Source organism: Kryptolebias marmoratus, linkage group LG6, assembly GCF_001649575.2.
Source record: "Kryptolebias marmoratus isolate JLee-2015 linkage group LG6, ASM164957v2, whole genome shotgun sequence".
Classification (NCBI taxonomy): domain Eukaryota; kingdom Metazoa; phylum Chordata; class Actinopteri; order Cyprinodontiformes; family Rivulidae; genus Kryptolebias; species Kryptolebias marmoratus.
The window spans coordinates 28033525-28040793 of record NC_051435.1 but is presented as its reverse complement, the minus strand read 5'-3'; the positions used below and the strand labels follow the sequence as shown (position 1 = coordinate 28040793).

General features: G+C 35.2%; 1 long non-coding RNA gene across 2 annotated transcripts in view; it reads right to left on the bottom strand.

Moving 5' to 3' along the window:
* Nucleotides 1–1668: 1668 nt before the first annotated feature.
* Nucleotides 1669–7269, bottom strand: part of LOC108250449 — an 8355-nt gene continuing 2754 nt past the window's right edge. Inside the window, exons 2-4 of one of the 2 annotated variants that reach the window (XR_001809288.3) lie at nt 4428–4460; nt 4153–4338; nt 1669–2925 (exon numbers count right to left, since the gene is read on the bottom strand). This is a non-coding gene — a long non-coding RNA (uncharacterized LOC108250449). Of the gene's footprint in view, nt 2926–4152; nt 4339–4427; nt 7137–7269 lie in introns of those variants that run through there. The other variant, XR_005233250.1, reaches the window with a different exon arrangement.

Below are 7269 nucleotides of genomic sequence, written 5' to 3'. Positions count from 1 at the left end.
TAAAATAAGAAAAATCTAGTTATTTCCATGCAGTGTCCAGAAAGAGGTGTTGTTCAGCTTGTAGGGCACCACAACTGCTTCCACCCACCTCCATCATCATCATCATATGAAATAACTTTTTGTCACAACAAAAAATAGTGGGTGGTAAAATACATGAGTGGCTGGTGGACAAAATTTTTAATTTCCCCCGCTGGATTCAACGCTTCAAAAAGCATTATTTTGCCATCACTACCATCCCCACCATAAACTGTGTTGATGGTGCACAGCGAGTGTAAGCGACAATGGACCAGCGAGTAAGTGGAGGAGATGACCAGGTTTTAAAGCAGAGGGTAATTAGGTGAAGTGGGCATAGGTGAGTGATAACTCCCGAGGAGCAGGTGAAGATGGATGTGGCAGGAAAACAAGTGACTGACTGAGGAGAAGTGAATAATGACAGGAAACAAAGACAAGGAACAAGAACTGAATTATTATTAGTTAAAGATAACTAAATAAAATAAACTCAAACTGAAACATGAATTGAAAACCCCAAATCCTGACAGTTCATTAGTTTTTTTGTGATATTATCTAACAGACAGACAAACAAACCAACGGACACAACCGGAAACACAACTTCCTTGGTTAAGGTAACAGAAGGGTCACATGTAGGAGCATAGATGAGTTTTTAAAAAGGCGGCTCATGTAATCTTGATTTTTGACCCCATGAACCATAAAAATCAACAGGCATCACCTTTGACCTACGAGGTGTCTGGCTGTGGAGTTTAATATTCCTGTTATTCAGTTGCAGAGTTAGAGCATGGGCTGATATGCGACCTTGACCTTTGACCTTGAACTTTGACTAGATCGTTACCAAAATTAAATCACTTGTAACTTGTACCATGTTTGATGTTTCATGAAAATTTCATGAAAATCCCTTTATAACCTTTTTGAGTAATCTTGTGCACAGGCAAACAAATGCTACCGAAAACATAACCTCCTTGGGGGAGGTAAAAATGTCTCATAATGATGCCATAGAATTCTGATTACAAATTTTTGAGGTTTTCATTCATATATTTATCAATACCTCTGCCAAGGAGATTATGTTTTCGGGAGTGTTGGTTTGTTTTTCCGTTTTGTTAGCAAACTTACTCAAAAACTAATGAACAGATTTTGATAAATTTTTCAGGAAATGTTGGGGTTGTACCAAGAAAGACTTTATTACATTTTGGTGGTGATTTGGATTTGACTTTTTTTTTTTAATGACTCTTATAGCCTTGGCAGAGGTTTATGCTCTCTGAGTGCTTAAAGTTAACATTGCAATAAAACAACCTAGAGAAAAAAAAGTTTTTTAAAAGTTTGTTGTTTTACCTGGGACTTTTTGCAGTGCTGTCTCCACATCTGACCCAACACGAGAGCAGAAGTCTTTTTCTTATGGCGACTACTGGGTGCACAGTGTTTTTCCTCTTTTGTCCTGTTTTTGTTAAAAACAGGACAAAAGTTTGTGATTGAAATGTGGAAATCACATTGCTCACTTTATTTAATTTTATTTTTAATAGTGACAAACTTCTTGGTAGTGATGTGGGATTTTCTTGCTCAGGAACAGTTTGACATGTAGACCTAGTGAACTGGAATCAACAACCACTCTGCCTCCTTATTCATCCAAGAAGAAATAAAAGGTGACTAGTCACCACAGAGATTTGAACAATTTTATTTTGGTTACTCTTTCTGCAAACTAGCAACAAAATCCAAACACACAATAAACTACACTGCACATATTTATTAGTTATAGCATCATTTGTATTTTTAAAGATGCAACTGATATGTGTCATTAAAAAAAGATTAAAAATTATACCAATAGTAACAAAAAGTCATTCATCTTAGAATAGTATCAACAATAATATTGATTGCATTAATAGAACCAAACAAAACCTGAATATTTAAACAACTTATAATTAACCATAATGTAAAGTTCAGGTTTGTCTGTGTAATATGTCAAACACCCAGGTCACAAAAAATTATATTTTTTACGAGGTCTATAGACATGCATTGTTTTTATGTTAGACAAGTCACAATGAGAGTGATCAGTTTTGCTTTGGTTTATTTTCAGGGAAGTTTGGTGTTGTTTCTTTTTAGTTTCATCTGTTGTTGGGTTAAACTGAAGCATCTAAAAGCCCAGTTTACAAGTTTAAATAATGCAATATAATGGAAATCAGTAACAATGCATTATTACCCATTACAATGTAATGAATGTGGTTTCAGAATATTTAGCTTCCTACTAACCTCTAAATGAGCTGTAATTTTTATGTGTTTTTTAATTTTGCTCTTTGTTTTTATTACAATTTGTTTTTTGGTCCCTTATAGACCAACAACTTTGTCAAACATTTGTTTTACAGTTTTACAAAGTGAGGGGAAAAATACATTATAAATGACTAAAATTGGTTCTGGCAATATATATTGGATGATAAATGTTATAACACAAAAAGGTCTAAACAAACAAAATAATTTCATTAAAAAAACATTGACGACACTGACATTGGTCAGTGCCTCAATCTTGTAATCCTCAAGCTACAGGTTTGAGCTCAGGTTCGGTAGGAAGGGCATCTGGCGTAAAACAACTGTTAAATCTTTTGTGCTAGGTTGCTGTGGCAACCCCTGAACAAGGGAGCAGCCGAAAGAACAACATCTTCTATTGTCAATATCCATTACAGCACTGAAAGCAACACAGTCGGTGACACAGACGTTTCCATATGTTTGGTCTTAAACGTTTGTGTAATTGTTTCACTGCCTCATTGTTTGTTGGACAGGTGAGTAATCCTGGGACACTTTCATGGAACAGGACATGAACATCCAAGTCAACATTGTAATAAATGTCAGACCACTTTGTCCCAGCGGTAGAGTAGTCAACATCTCGAGTGTGGTGCATCACAACCAGGATTACCCTTTTACAAGCTGCAGAAACAAAGAAAAGAAATGTATAATAGAACTGAGTGTTGGGCCTTCTTACAGCAGGAACATGCTAACTTCCTGAGTTTAAAATAATTTATCTCAGATGGAAGCACAATAAGAAAACAGTACTGTTAGTATTTAAACGTATATTTATATATATATATATATATATATATATATATATATATATATATATATATATATATGAGAGAGAGAGAGAGAGAACTATGCTCTGCCTGTCACTCCTATTTTCGAAATACTGGAAACAACTAGAAGACTTCTGTACAAATATCAAAGTGTTCTTATAAAGTAATAATGATCAGAGCAAGTCCATTGTGACTAATTTGTTGTAATTTGAAATTTAGTTTTAGTGCAGAAATTAGAACAGGAAAAAAGTTATATAGATTTAAGATACTGTTTGAAAATTGAGCTAGAAGTTATAAAAATGTGGACAAGTTTTTCTGCATCACTTTGGCAGAGTATGTTTTTAATTTTGGAGATATAATGGAGCTTCTCTCTGACCAGTCATTGGTCTGCAGTGTTTCCATGTCACTTTCGGGTGTTGGCTTGACTCAACAGGGCTTTGACTGAAGTAGTACCAAAAATGTACCAATTAAAATTATTTGGGAATTTCCAAAATGACCATAGCTATCAGACCAGGAACAAATCATTATGCCTTCACTGATAAGGACATTGTAGAAACAAATATGTAACCAAAGTCCCCACACAAAAAAGAGAATGTCTCTTAATGTCTGTGTAAAAGTATGTAGACAGCCAAATGTGCAACAAAACAGGTGGTTAAAAGGATGTTGCAATACAGCTACATATTAGGTTTGTTGACTCTGTGAAAAAATAAAAGCTTGTTTCAATGTTACAGTGACATCCTCCTTTGCCTTCTTCCACCACTGTTGAGCCGAACCAGATTTGAAGCTAATTTACAGCTACAAGCCAATACTAACCCAGTACAAGATCTTAAATACTTTTGGTTACTATTGGTTGATAATAAAGCTGGAATAACATGAATTGGCAATATGGAAAAAAAAATTGTTGGGATGTTCCCTTCTTTTGCTAGTAACACTTGTGTAATACAGTCCGTTTAAAAAAATGTGTACCACAACAAACCATAGCACCCTGATTACAACAAAGCTGTGAGGTTTTTACTCATACATTTATTATTAAAATTATATGAAACAATAGGCAAAAAAGTCACAGAAAGCTCCAATGCCTTACTTAGCACTTTTTCCATTGCTGCTTCCACATCTGACCCAACACGAGAGCTGATTGGACAGAAAACAATGATGGGGTGTTCCTGCTGGTTTGTGCCCTGCAGCTTAACCTCCTCCTTCACTTTGTTCATCAGAGCCACATCAGCACCAAAGGTTTCCCCTGTAGTCATTGTCTGGACCTTAACACTGACTTTTTAACAAAATATCAGAAATGGAAAAACTTGAATAGAGCAAAACAATCAAAGATACATATTGATATCTGCTGAGATTGTCACTCACCTAAAGAAGTACAACAACCCATCTTGAGGTTTCCTAAGTAAAAAAAACACAAACTATCATAAAAAGGCAACTCCATCCATCCATCCTCATTTTTTAATGAATCAAACTGTATTAAAAATGTTGGTATTTAAAATTAAACACAAGAAGTTTAACTGTGTAACTATTGATGGACTTTAGGGGTGATTGTCTTAAGTTCTAGTCAATTTACACTATAAGGCTTATAATTTTTTTTTTTTGGAAAATTTGATTGTGACACAATATTATCAAAAAATTTAACAAAAATAGTTGCAGTTGTGGTTAAAAATTCACATCTTTTCATAATGAGCATGAATGTCATAAAAATAACTTTTACTGGTTGATTTTAACCAGTCTTTTTCCAGGATGGAATGATTATACAGCATAAAACTGTAATGATTTTAAAAAACAAAAACTGAAGGCACAAGTTTGAATTTCTTGTGGATTTTCTCCAATCCACACAAGCAGTGTTGATGATGGTTGTAGAATATCTTAACTTGACAAGGCTGAGGCCCATTAACTTGCCATTAGTGATCATGATAAATTGTAGCGGGTAGGTTTCATTTCCTAGCATAAAAAGGATTTATTTGACAACATTTATTGAACTTACCAATATTCAGAACTATAAAAAAAATCAAAATAGCTCAATGAAGAGTTAGAAAGAAAAGGAAATTGGTTCAAATGTTCAGGAACAACCCAGGAATTACCAAGGCGCAAACCTGCCATGAATAGGAAACTGCTGGAGCGCCAGTGTCTCTGTCCACAGTGAAGTGAGTTTTACATCGCCGTGAACTGACAGAGTGCCAACCAAGAATGAACCTCCTGCATCAAAGAGACACCTTTAAGCTTGTCTGAAAAGGTTTATGGTCACAAAGATTGAGCTATTTGGTCACAATGACAAAATGAATGTTTGGAGAAACCAAGGTGAGGCTTTCAAACACAATACCAACTGTCAAGCATGGTGATGGTTGCATCATGCTATGTTACTGGAGTATTGTGTAGGAGGGTACATGAAATATGATGAAGACGTTATAAATCGTTAACAGTTCATAACATTTTAACACGGGGCACTACCCTCAAAAAGAGGGAAAAATTGTATAAATCTAGGATTTATGTTTATCAGTCTCCAAAAGTAAGTTACCCTAAACCATGACTTCTTTGATTCAGAGTAAGATCAAAATTATATCAAAACCCACACACAACTGAATTAAGTTTGGCACCATTTATGTAATGTTTATTGACCAAACAACTACTGTTAGGGGAGGTTATGAAAAATTACTGACTGTTGGAATCTGGTACCAAAATATTAACATGAGGTGTTGAATCAGCATAAAAGTTGAGCAGGACTTTTAAATCGAAGAAGTTAAAACTTTGATTCAAAAACAGGATTTGAAAAGTTAACTTTAACATGATGTGAGGGAGAAGTGACAATAATTACTATGGATTTAGGCAAACTGGAGTGGAAACATTAATAAATCAGGGCCAAAGACATGTAGCCTTGTTATCACCAGACGTGCACCAGCAGAATGTTTGGAGATTTTCTTCTACCAAAAGTTGACTTTTCCCAGCTGCTGCATTCTGTACCCGGTGGGAATTTTAGGCCTTGGTTTGATGAAAGGTGTTCGAGAACGCCTTCAGTCAGCGGAAACTGAGCAGAATCTTCAGGCCAGTTTCCAGGCTGTCCAACAGTCTGCTGTTCGACTCTCAATAGGCGCTGCTGGCTGGACGGACACTCAGTTGGGTGTTCGAGTAGACTGACAATGATGTGGCTGAGGTCGAGTCTTCAGTCTCACAAAGGACAAGATGGAGTTTATCTAACGGTCTGACTAATTTCACTTAACTTCACTAACTTTTCCTAAATTAAAGTCAGTTATGACTGCCAAAATGAACTGGGAAAATTTTCTTAATGAAGGAAAATTTGTCTCAAAGGGAAAAATATGATGAAAATGGCGAAGCAAAAAAACACGAGGATCACAAACTAAAACATACAAAGTTAAAAACAAAAACAAGCACAAGCAGGGAGAGAAAGCGAGACTAAATGAATCACAGTTAATGAGCACTGAAAGAAAGCACATTACATGTTTTTAAGCTTTTTGTAATATTACTGAATTTTAAATACTGGTTGCGTTTTACTTAAAGACATACATAATATGCTATGATAGATCACAGTTAAATAATGTTCTTACATGACATCTGATATGTAAATGAATGAAAGCAAAACAGAAAATATGTATAAAAAGGCTGTTAAAGGTGAAAAATGTGAATCTGGTATTTTCTAAAATAAGAACTTGTGGTCATTCTTGTAACTGAAAATAGAAAGGTTAGGCACAATATCACAGCTTTAACATGAAGACTGCAGGGCAGAAAATTACTTTAAACAGGTTAGAAAAATACACATTTGAGAAGATAGTCCCAAAAAGGTTAACAAGAACTTTGAATACCCCACAGGGGGCAATGTAGGAGTTTCTCTCCAGTCCTAAAGGAATGTGGTTATTTCCTTTGATTTAAATTTATAATCAGTTGAGTTTAAACAGGCCCTGGTGCGATTTCTTCTCAGAGTGTAAATTCAGTCAAACACAACAGAATCGACATCATCGGTCGCTGTTTCTGAGCCAGGAATCAATCAATCAATCAAATTTTATTTGTATAGCACATTTCAGCAGCAAGGCATTTCAAGGTGGTTTACATAATTAAAAAACAAAATAAAAACAGCATGTGACATTGAATAAACAGTAAGAAAGAGAAAAACATCGAAGACATCAAAACCCCGCACTCTAACCCTAATTTAGCCATAAGCAACTCTAAACAGGTGGGTTTTAAGTTGAGA